The sequence below is a fragment of the Macaca mulatta genome, chromosome 6, assembly GCF_049350105.2.
Source record: "Macaca mulatta isolate MMU2019108-1 chromosome 6, T2T-MMU8v2.0, whole genome shotgun sequence".
Classification (NCBI taxonomy): domain Eukaryota; kingdom Metazoa; phylum Chordata; class Mammalia; order Primates; family Cercopithecidae; genus Macaca; species Macaca mulatta.
Window position 1 is genome coordinate 75,311,172 of NC_133411.1, and position 12,583 is coordinate 75,323,754.

General features: G+C 41.8%; 1 long non-coding RNA gene across 1 annotated transcript in view; it reads left to right on the plus strand.

Moving 5' to 3' along the window:
* Positions 1–2: 2 nt before the first annotated feature.
* LOC144341445 (uncharacterized) overlaps positions 3–12,583 on the plus strand; it is a 199,287-nt gene continuing 186,706 nt past the window's right edge. Inside the window, exons 1-3 of the long non-coding RNA XR_013418368.1 lie at positions 3–154; positions 2,747–3,031; positions 3,965–9,550. This is a non-coding gene — a long non-coding RNA (uncharacterized LOC144341445). The remainder of the gene's footprint in view (positions 155–2,746; positions 3,032–3,964; positions 9,551–12,583) is intronic.

The following is a 12,583-nucleotide window of genomic DNA, read 5'->3' on the forward strand; positions in this document are numbered from 1 at the left end:
TGGGCTGATCACACAGACTTTCGTTGTGATGGTTCCAATTGACTTTATGCCAACTTCAAGTATTTGGCCAACTCCAACAGCTTCTGGTCCTTTTCCCCGAGAGAGGCTGTGGAAGCTCTACTCACCAAGGAGGCCACTTTCTCAGTTGTCCTAGGTGAGTGAATAGAAGAGGTGTCAGAGAACATGGAAAGGCAGAGCACTCTGTGGGGGCAGGTTGAAGAAATGAGCCCTTCAGTGGCACCTGCTGAGCTGGGAACTGGAGCAGGAGGGAGCAGGCTTGAGAGTACTATCTGTTCCTTGAGCCTCAGCTGCTGCCTTGGCCACCTCGTCCATTCCCACCTCTGGTCTTCATATAGGAGGAAGATTACTTCATCTCTTGACCTGGCGGTTCAGACTTGTTGAAGCAGTTGGGGTGAACTCCTCTCTTGTTCCCTCCTAACCTGGTCTGGGGAAGTAGGGGACACTGCCATAGATAGAGCAGCCTGGCTAAAGGAGGGCAGAGTTAGGGATGCCAGCCTTGGCACTATTCTTAGAAATATCTTTGAAGCAGGATTGCAATTACTCTTATTATGGAGCAAGATGTGGCAATGATTAAAGAAAGCCAAAGTTCAAACATTCCTCAATAGGCTGCATTTAGTTACCTGTTCTGTCTGTTCTTCAGCCCTCTGGTATGCAGGATATATTTGGTGTTGCTGTTCTCCCACTCCATTTCCAAGAGCCCAGTTCTTAGTATCAGAGTTCACAATGACTTGACTACTACTACTACTACTACTACTACTACTACTACTACTACTATTACTACCACCACCACCACCTCTACTGTATTACTATGATGAAGCAAATGACTATAGTATCTGCCACTTATTGAGCCCTTACTGTGTGTCATATACTGGGTCAGGTTTAATTTTTTGTTGTTGTTGTTGCTGCATTTTCCTATCCTTGACTGTTTCCACATGTTCTATAAAAGAGATGTTATTGTTTCCCTCATTTTATAGATATAGAAACTGATGCTTAAGAGAAATTAAATGATCTCTCCAAGTCACACAATTAGAGAGTGGTGGATTAGGGCTTCAGATCCAGAAAATCTCACTGCAGAGATTGTGCTACCACTCTTCATGGTTTAAGAAAGGACTTTGCCTCCTGAAGGAGCTGAAGAGTAGATGAGGTGAAGAATGTTGTTCATCTGGAGATTTCAGAGAAGATGCTAAAAAGCAGAGGGGATTGGAGGAAATATGTACTTGGCACTCTGCTAGGCCTGCTACGCATATTTGGGCTTTCCCTGGTCACCCTTAAAATGCCATCTTCATCAACAAAATCATCTCTGAAGATGCTATCAGCAAGACACAGTCTTAAGCAAACCCAGACCAATGACAGACCACTTTGCTTCAAATAAGACATCCATCAGTGTGCAATGGGAAGAGCTGAGGACTGGGAAGGGTCTAGTGCTAGACCACAGATCCTTGCTTACCAACTGAGTGACCTTGGGCAAGTCATTTCACTTCTCTAAGTCTGTTTTCCCATCTGAAAAACAAGAATTATAATTCCTGTTCTGCTTACATCACAGGGTAATTATGAGGATCAAATAGGATCATGTATGTGAAAATGCTTTCCTTACCTTAAAGTCCCACATAAACATGCAGAATGTGAGGCAAAGATTGAGTAACGAATTCTGATGTCATGTAAATATCACTCTCAGGAAATTATCTCCTGCCCCTGAGATGTTGAAAGGCATATTACTTTCCTTCTTAAAGAAAGGTCTGGTGGCTCAGTTAAGGCCATCAGATTTTGTCATTTTCTGAGGCTATATCATTTGCATATGATTTGCATGTGTTTGCATAATGAATTCAAAAGACTCACTGCAAGTATATAAGAGTAAAATAAAATGAATGAATATGAGTGACCTTCTGCCACAGCATTCAAATCACATATTCAGGGCATACTACCCTGAAATATGAAATAGATTAAAATTTAAACTATTGCAAACAGATGAGAAGATAGGTTTTAGAGTTTAGAGGCAAGAATGAAACTCTTATTTGGATATATCCAGAATTTGGATATAAAGAATCACATTCTCTTACAGGTCACCCCATCCAAATGATTTTCATGCCTGAATTCTCTCCTATACACCCCTTAAATCACCCCTCTCTGTAGACAAAAACATACTCTCTGAATTATTTTTCAGTCTATTCTGAAATGCTTCAGGTGACAGAAAACTCATTGTCCCTCACCCCCCAATGGTTTTGGCCAATTTTGACTGTTTAAAAGGTTTTATCTTATATTGAACTGTTAAAGTCTCCTTTGGCCAACAGAGTAAGTTCAAGGCCTTTTCTACCTTCAAGTATTTGAAAATAGCTACCATGTCCCTGAATCTTTCCCTTTCTAGGTTAAAAATCTCTAGTTCCTCAAACTATGTAATAAATTCATGTATTACAACCCCTAGCAGGCTGTTTATCTAAATGTTTTCCCAATTGCCCAAGAAAAGCACTGACTTGAATTTTAATCCTAGCTTTGCCACTCACTGGTTGTGTGTCACTGGGACAGTCTCTCAGTCTCAATTTACTTATCTGCAAAATGATGGAGTTGAACTAGCTTATCAACAAGGTACTTCTTTATTTAAAACTCCATTACTCTATTTCAAAACTATGATTTCCAATTTAGTTTTGTAACAGAGTTTTTGGCTTGAGCCAATAATATTGAGTTACACTTAATTTTTGTTAATAATCTGCTCTTTCTTTTTTCCAAGTAGTCTCACATCTTCTTGGCAAACAAAAATTACAGAGAGAAGTTTGGCTGGGTGATGGACACCGTGATTTCTGCAATCCCAGTTGACTCACAATGCCATTAAGGGATTAAACTGCCATCACCCATGCTGAGAAACAGTTCTTGCAGAGATATGAAGAGGAAGAAGAGAACATGAGAAAAGGCACCAGAAATGTGCCTTTTATTTCTACTGATCAGCATCCATGTCAGTGAGGAAACAACAGACTGTGGACCCCAGAAATTTTCAAAAGTTCAAGCATCCTTATATTAGGTATTAACGTATATTACATACAAATCCCAAAACATTGTTTTTGTTGTTGTGCTATCTTTTATTCTACTACATTTGCATGCAGTTCATCCCCTGTGGTCAGCTGTCTCCCTATGGGTGACCCCATAGAACTACCCAATTTCCTGTCTGGTAAGGCCCATACATTCCCTTCCTTTTTGCCATGTATTTATAATCTGGGAGTGATTTGGGATTCTAGGATACCTTATTTGGCTCTTCAAGCTCTTTCCTGGTGATAACTCAAAGGCTAATGTACTTTCTTTTTTTTTTTTTTTTTGAGACGGAGTCTCGTTCTGTCACCTAGGCTGGAGTGCAGTGGTGCGATCTTGGCTCACTGCAAGCTCCGCCTCCCGGGTTCATGCCATTCTCCTGCCTCAGCATCCCCAGCAGCTGGGACTACAGGCACACGGCGCCAAGCCTGGCTAATTTTCTGTATTTTTAGTAGAGATGGGGTTTTACCATTCACAGCATGGTCTTGATCTCCTGACCTTGTGATCCACCCGCCTCGGCCTCCCAAAGTGCTGGGATTACAGGCGTGAGCCCCTGCGCCCAGCCAACTAATGTACTTTCTTTCAAGGACGTGCAAACCAGAATATGCTTTTGTGATCTAAGTTTAGCAAAAAGCTAGATGTTTTTAAAATAATTTCATTAGGGAATTAAAACAATAATTTATATTATATCTTATGGGCACCAGTTGGTAGTAAAATGACCTATATTTTTCCCCTCTGTACGTTTAGTTGTAGTTCTGCTTTTTGTTCAAGCCTACTTTAGTACATTCCTGCCTCCAGATGGTTAAGTTTATTTGCATCTAAAATTTAACGTGAATATTTTAAATATTGTATGGCCAATTTTACTCTTTATTGTTATATTTCCCAATGTATGTTTGTTTATTTTATTTTATTATTGTTATTTTTTCAGATGAAGTCTTGCTCTGTCACCCCGGCTGGAGTGCATTTGTTCAATCTCAGCTCACTGAAACCTTGCCTCCCAGGTTCAAGTGATTCTCCTGCCTCAGCCTCCTGAGTAGCTGGGATTACAGGTGTGTGCCACCATGCCCAGCTAATTTTTGTATTTTTAGTACAGATGGGGTTTCACTATGTTGGCCAGGCTGGTCTTGAACTTCTGACCTCAGGTGATCCACCTGCCCAAGCCTCCCAAAATGCTGGGATTACAGGTGTGAGCCACCATGCCTGTCCTGTTTTTTTAAATCAAATTATTATAGCCCAAGGTTCAGAGCCATAAGGGCCCAAAGTCAAGCCCATCTCTCTCTGAGGGTTATTGTTGTGTGCTTCATGAGTGCACCAGAACAAAGCCATCTGTTCCTCTACTCTTGCCTTCTTGTCATGCTGCTTATGCTTCTGTCTTTGTGGTTAATGATACTTGTGAGGCCACCAAGCTAGACAGAGCAAGTGATGGTGATGCTCCTCTCACACCTTGAGAGGAAACAGGGCTCTCCTCATGTCTAGCTTGAATTTATAGGGGAAGAAAGACTTTTCCTCTACCCTCTTTGGTTCTCAGACTGGAGCCTGTGAATTGAACTGACAAAAGACAGATTAACAGGAGAAAAAGCATAATAATTTTATTTGATGTTAATATTTTTATGTGGCACAAGGGCTTCCTAGAAAGACAGGAAGATCCCAAAGAGGCGGTTAGACCCAGAGGATTACATACCATTTTAACAAAGAGCAATCAATTGTGGAGATGTCACAAGAAAAGGAAAAAGGGATTTGAGCTAGGAGCAGTAAATCGTGGGAAAGTGACTGGGAAATATATGGGGAAATTAATGAAAGGTAAGGGTTAAGTAAGGTCTGTTTTGACTCCTTGTCTCCAGTGATAAGAATATTCTCCTATTCCTGGTACAGGAATAGCACCTGTCTCATGGGAAAGTTATGTCCTGTTTTTATGTAAAAATGGGGGAGGGCAGGAAGTCTCCCCTGCATCTGCAATTTCTCAGTTATGTTCAGGTCAGAGTAATCAACACATCAAAGTGGTGTATTTTGGGGTGTTATGTTCTGTTCCCCTTCAATTTCGAGCTCAACTGTGTACTTTTGAAGCTGGACAGGCTTGTGATGCTGACCCTCATCCAGAATTTGACTATTTCTCTGCACTTTTTTGTTTGTTTGTTTGTTTGAGATAGAGTTTCGCTCTTGTTGCCCAGGCTGGAGTATGATGGTGCAATCTTGGCTCACTGCAACCTCTGCTACCTGGGTTCAAGCAATTCTCCTGCCTCAGTCTCACAAGTAGCTGGGATTATAGGTGCCCACCATCATGCCCAACTAATTTTTTGTATTTTTAGTAGATACAGGGTTTCACCATGTTGGCCAGGCTGGTCTTGAACTCCTGACCTCAGGTGATCTGCCCGCCTCGAGCTCCCAAAGTGCTGGTTTTACCAGCGTGAGCCACCACTCCCAGTCCTCTCTGCACTATTATTGGTGCTGCTGCCAATGCCACCACCAACAGTGCAAGCATAGTATCTTCACATTGACATAGAGATTTTTTTTGTGACAGAGGTGAGCTGTCTAAGTCCTTTCATGCCTCTGAGCCCACATTTTCTTGGCTTCCGTACTCAGGGGAAGGGGAGGTCTTTACTTGTCTGATCCAAGGACGTTTGCACTCCCTGCCCCAGGATTTACCTCTTTCCAAGATGAGTGATATTGGAAATATTCATTCTCTGGGCTCTCATTATAGCAATTTGAAAACTATCTGATGTTGGAACATTCCCCAAATCTGAGTTTCAGTATTTTTTTGTGGTCATCCAGTTACATATATATAGTTCTGAAAATATGTGTAGCATGTTAGAATATTTGTCAGGCTTTAACTTTCAATTAACCATAACATCAGTGCCATTCACTAACTTCTCTTTCATCTGATGCATTTTTTGAAGGCAGAAATGTTAAAGGCATCCTTAGGGTTTTTCTCTCAAACTGTAAATGAATGTAATATTAACAGGAACTGAGATACAGGGACTAGAGTGAGTATAGGGCTGGGAATTGGGATTCTGAGATAAACTCTCAACTCTGAAATAAAGTAGCTTTGATAGTGGTGCATTAAAATCAGAAATTTTAAGCTAAAAATAAGTTTTAAAATAATCTAATCTAACCCTATCATTTTTTCATTAAGAATGTAAATGAACAACCTATCAGTCTTAACAGTCCCAATAGTTGAGATTACTTATATTATTATTCAACTTACTTATATTATTATTTACTTTTAGCCCTTCAGGAACCTTTTTCACATCTTGTCTTATGTCAGGCTTTTTACTGTAAGCATTGTATTAGATTAAATTCCCACGGCCCTTTACAGTGAGCGTGGGAGGAAAGGATTGCCCAATCTAGCTAAGAGTAGGCAACAACTTCCGTAAATGGCAATGTGGCATCCTTCCTTCATTCTAGTGAACCTCAGATATGTCCCATCAGTATGACTGGGAGCATTTGTTGCAGGCAGGATGGGGTAAGGGAACCTTTTGTTTGTTCCTCTGCTCGGTGTGCAGCCCTGTCTTCCACTCGTGAGCAGGATTAGCAGCAGACAAGAGTTCAACAGCCTTTATGGGTTTCCATCTTCAGACACAGATACCTATTTGACCTTGGACATGTCATTAGACTCTAAGTGTTTCAACTTCTTCTACAAAAGAGAAATACTATCTCCCCTGCTTACCTCTGAAGAGTGCTCGTGAAAGAAAGGACTATAGAGAATAACCCGTAAAGGACTATAAAGAATTATTTTTATTTTATTTACTAAAATTTTTTTTTTGTTTTTTGGCTGGGCATAGTAGCTCATGCCTGTAATCCCAGCACTTTGGGAGGCTGAAACAGGCAGATTGCCTGAGTTCAGGAGTCCCAGACCAGTCTGGGCACCATGGCAAAACCCTGTCTCTACAAAAAATACAAGAATTAGCCAGGCATGGAGGCGAATGCCTGTGGTCCCAGCTACTTGGGGGGCTGAAGCAAGAGAATCGCCTGAGCCCAGGAGGTCGAGGCTGCAGTGAGCTGGGATTGCACCACTGTACTCCAGCCTGAGTGACAGAGTGAGCTCCTGTCTCTAAAAAAAAAAAAATTACAAGATTAGTAATTTAAAAAAATTTTTTTAGAGGTAGAGTTCTTGCTGTGTTTCAGACTGGTCTTGAACTCCTGGCCTCAGGTGATCCTCCTGCCTCGGCCTCCTGAGTAGTTGGGATTATGGGCATGAGCCACCATGCTTGGCAAGAATTACATGTTATTTCTAGCATAAAGCATGTGTGAGTGACCAGGCTGATTTATTGTCCATATTCAGTTTGTGATTTTAAGGAGCAGCTCCTCAGGAGGCAAAGTAAAAGGAAGAGCAAAAATAAAATGTATGTAGGGAATACATACTATATGCCAGGTACTCTTGTAGACACTTGATTTGCATTATCACAAGTAATTTCAGAACTACTTGTTGATGTAGGTCCTATTATTATCCCATATCTATAGATGAGTACACCAAGGTTAGGGTGGTTCAGAAATACACGCAAGGTCGCAGGTCAGAAAGTGGAAGTTCCAGGTCTCCTAACTCTCTCTGTCTGATCCCAGACTCACTCTTGCTCCCCACCATACTGCTTCTCAAGAAATCCCCTTGCTTGTAGCAGAAAGAATCCCAGAACTCCAGCCATATGGCAGGAAATGTGTTCAGCGCGGACTTCTCAAGCGCTCAGGTTTGCATTCAGGCCCTCCCAGTTTGCGGTCCTCTGTGGGGATTCTTTCTGGCACTTATCTGACAACCACATTTCATAGGATGGAGAGGGTATTTGGAAGAGATGTCAGCCTTAGAAATTTAATCAGCTGGGCCAAAAGCAATCAAGATGCCATCTGGACAGGCTCTGACTTCCTGCCCAGAAGATAAAGACATCTGGACTTAGTAAATGCCAAGGACATGCTGACTTGGTCCCCAGGCCCGTGGGCCACTCCTTGCTTCATGCAGATGTATTTTCTTAATTGCACAGAATCTACGGACTCTGAGCTACTGCCGGGATCACTGAGTGCCTATTGCTGTTGACCACCAAAGTAAACACTGCAAGCTGTAGTGACTTTCCAGTGCTAAGGAGATGGAGTGACTGCAAAGGCCACAGTAAATAGGACTCTTTAATGACAGGGCAGGAGGAGGCTGCCCCAGGCCCAATTTATTGTTGATACAGAGTCTCGGAATTAGGGCACATGATGACTGCTGATCGTTAAGTAGGGCTGCGAGGAAATGTTTGTACATATGAAGAAGCTAATTAAGGTGGCTTGCCAGGTCTGCATACTCAATCTCTGCTTATTGAGGCTTCTTCCTTCGGTGAGGGAGGCTCTCTCCAATCACGTAAGATCTCCAGCAGTCAGCCTGCATGTGAGTGCCCTGGGCAGAATATGAAGGGACTTGGGGACGAGCTTGGGAACTAGAAGTAAATGGTTAAGATTTTGCAGAGGGCTTTTATTGTGGCAATATCTGAACATTTGCACATATTTTCTAAACATCTTTCTAGAGATGACTTGAATCTCACATACCTGTTTCTGTCTATCTTAAAGCAGTTTGGGTCCTTCCAATAAGCGCCCAAAGCCACCAAATTTGGTATAGCTGGGACCAAAATGCTTTGCTTTTCCCCAATAACTTCCCCAGAGAAAAGTGCTACTTGCTCTAAGTAGACTTGTGAGATTTCTGTTTTATAAATAACACTGATCAAAACTATTGTAAATAGTTCTCTTTCAGCTCCTGCATGGCTGGAACATATGTAAGAATTTTAGGTTTTTGAGATTTGCTAGTTTGGATCAATTTACATTTGGGAGTTTTAATTTCAAAATAATAAAAAATACTGTGTCTCTGAATGTTTTCCATGTTTTCAATTCCAGCCTAAGTTCTGGAAACAACTATCATTTCTGACTTAAGAACAAAACCAAAGCAGTGCCCAATCGCAGAAATGTATCACTTTATTATATGGAGATTGATGGAGAGTTGGTCAAAACCTTGCTCAATCCCCCTGACATCCGTGCTCAGGAAAACACATCTTCATTATTTTTCTTTGATTTTTATAGGTTGCATTTGTTTCTTTACCTGTCATTCATTTCATTCGATTGCATTTTCTTTCTGAAAGTCTTTTTCCTGTAAGGCCGGTTTGGTCAGCATTCAGTTCTTGCTTTAATTGGGCCTATCTCTTTAAGTTTTCGTCCCTTCAGATTTTTATATTCCTTTTTATTGTTGAATCGCACTTTAAGCTGTGGCTTTACATTGTCGTACCTTCCCATTTGTTCCTCATTCACCAGAACTTTGTTTCTGTGGGATCATCATCTTTCTTGGTCTGTGGAAGGCCCAGGTAGCACCCATTTGTTTTCTTCCCTCAGTGTCTCGTTGGGGCCCACTCTTCTGAGTCCCTGGGGTTGCTCAGATGCCTGATCATCTCTGCAGCCAGCACCATCAAAGAGGAAACCTGCCTGAGATCCCGGCTCTGAGCTTATTCCAGTTCAGGGTCTGGGACCTAGTGGCCAGCGGAGGCACCATGGGATGTGTTTGTAGGAGGTAAGTCAGGGAGTGGTGGGCTCCAGCCCCCTGAGATGTGACATGCCCCACAGCCCTGACATTGGCCAAGGCGGTAGGCAGTTCACCTCTGAGGTGGGGCAATTCTAGCTTTTTGACCTTTTTTTTCCCCCAAATGAGATGCGAGATATGGAGCCTGTAGAGAAGAAAATAAGAAACTAAGAACTGGTGTGTCTCGGGTTTTCAACCAGAGAAAAAATCCAGTTTATAGTGCAGAATAAGCGTATACCATGATAAGACCAGCGATAAACAGACATCAAGGTAGAGAAAAAGTCCTTACAGAGGGATACCATCAGCAATGGCCAAGTATGGTGATATTCTAACATTCTAGTTTCAAATTCTAGCATAGTTTTTCTCGTTGGAACATAATTACTGTAGTTCCTGTTGCAGTCTATAATTAATAAACGAACAAAAAAAGAAGTAAAAAGAGGAAATTCTAAAATTCCTCTTTTTCCTGTTCCCACCTTCTAAGTATGGTTTAATATGCTTTAAACAAATCTACCATAACAATTTTAATTTGTAGAACTGGTAAACATTATTCTATCAAAGGACTCATATGATTTGTGACTGTGCTCACAGAATAGAGTTCCTTGTAGAATTTCTTTAAACTGTAACAAACCTGGTGCAGGTTTTTGATGACTTGATTTTTAAAAATGTAACTACCCATATCTTGGCTGTATAAAGCAAGGCTGACTTGTAACTTTGAAACATGCACATTAAATAGCCAAGAGTCAATAAAGAAACTGAACAAATGACAAAAAATGTTTGCTTCAAGTGAGTCAGTCGTGTCAAAACTACTCTCAGAATTGATTTGGAGATAGCCTAGGCTGTGGTTTTCAGAGAAACCTGTATAGCCGGGTGGGGCACTGTGGTTCGGTAGTTTCTGGAGAGGTCAAAATGTGAAGTCAAAATGCTGTGCTCATATGGGAAATGACTGAGCTCCATTGCAATTCAGACCTATGACAGGGGGTTAAGGCACCTGCTAGCCCCAGGCCTCAAGCTCTGTGTGGATGCAGTGGAACTGGATACTTGAAGAGCTGGTTGTTTTCCAGGGCAGGAGATGGCCTGCTCCCAATCCAGAATTCTACCAAGAAAATAGCCTGGCCATGGCCTACACTTCCCAAATAGGTGCACCTTTCTTTTTGGATTGTCACCTTTTGGAAAAAAAAATACATACTTTCATCAGCAGAATTGAATTTGGAAGGTTGCTGATGTTTTTTAAATTCGTAGAATATGAAGCATTTACCATCTTCATAAGAAAGTTCATTAAAATACTACCTTTTATCCCCCTCTCGTCTGAGAAATGAATATCTAGCACATAGTGCTTATTATTGCCAGGTACTGTTCTAAGTATTTCAGAGATGCAAACTAATGCAACCCTATGCCTAGACTCTGAGTAGTCTTTTCTAGGCAAATAAACACAAGGAAGCTAAGTAAATTGCCCAAGGTCATTCACTATGTGGATGGGCTGGGGCTTGAACCTAGGGAGTCTGGCCCCAGAGATCAAACAAGGGAAAGAAGGCATCAGGGAAGCCTGAAGAAGGGGGAAAAAACCCACCAGAACGACCAGTTTTGCCCAATGCTTTGAAGAAAACTTTGAATTCTGTCTCCTTCCTTGCCCATGAAAAATGTCCATTTATTTATACTCGGGGTCAAGGGCAGAGCAAGGTGGGAGAGTGCCAGCCTGATGCTCTGTGACCCCACCCCAGCCTCGTCCCCTAGGCTTTCTCTTATGCAGTGCTCTCCCAGGCTCTGTCATCTCCTTAAACATGGGTCTCCTTGCCTGGGCGAACCCTGCACATCCTTCTGAGTAGCGCCACCCAATAGAAATGGGAGCCGCATATGCAACTGTAAGTTTTCTATTAGCCCACCTTAAAAATGTAGAAAGAAAAAAAAATCACCAAACAAATCTGTCATTGCTTTCTTCTTCCACATTTTGCTTTTTAAACTTGTGTTTTAAGTTTTTTACTTTAAAAAAAATTCCCAAAAAGTAGATAGAAAACAGCTCCTGGAAGAATTTACAACCAACTGCATCGGGGTCTGGGAAACTGGACCAGGGTGGGGATGAGTGGACGGGAAGGGGTCCACTGTAGTCACTGCAGCCTCACTGGAAGACCAAGAGAGCGGGGTTTCTTCAGTCAAAAGGGAGACAGGGAGGGGAAGTGGGAGGAGGGAGATGAGGTGGGAGTAGGGTGGTTGGAGGAGACGAACAGAAAATAAAATGTCATTGTTGTCTGCTTGAATCCAGAGAAAAATACCTGACCATGTATGGAGGGAGGATGCCCCAAGGGGAGGGAGGTGGTCTGGAGGGATGCAGGGTATGGAGGCTGCCCTGAGACCCTGGGCAGGCCCTGGTGGAGGAAGCGGGCAGGGGCCTCTGGGATTGTGGGACACAGTAGCTATTGTGTTCTTGTGCCATCGCCCTGTGTGTTCCCAGAGCAGCTCCTTGCTTCATTTTGCTTTCTCTTAATAGATGATATGGCAGTCCTCCCTGCCCCAAAGTGAAAAATTAATTAATTTCAGGAATATATTTTATTTAACTCAATATATCAAAATATTATTGCAATCATATAAAATCAGTGTAACTGATGTGAAATATTAATGAGATGTTTACCTTCTGACTTCATATTGTGTCTTCAAAACCCAGGGCTTGTTTTCCATTTCCATCACATCTCAATGTTGGCACTATGCTGACACTGGAAATATTTGATCTGTATTTAGATTTCATAAAATTCATAGCTAAAATACTAGATTCACATAACCAAGTTGTTCTAGGCACACTTAAAAGTTTTTCAATCACTGAATCAAGTACTAATTTTTAATGTTTGAACAAGTTAAAATGAAATAAAATGTAATATTCAGTTTCTCAGTCTCCATTTCAAGTGTTCGAGAGGCACACGTGAGCTGGAGAGAAATGAAACCAAATAAACACGGGTCAGTGAGTTCAGATTAAACAGCCGCCTGAAATCATTATTGACTGATGACTCTTCTTGCTGGCTACCTCGGCACGGCAAA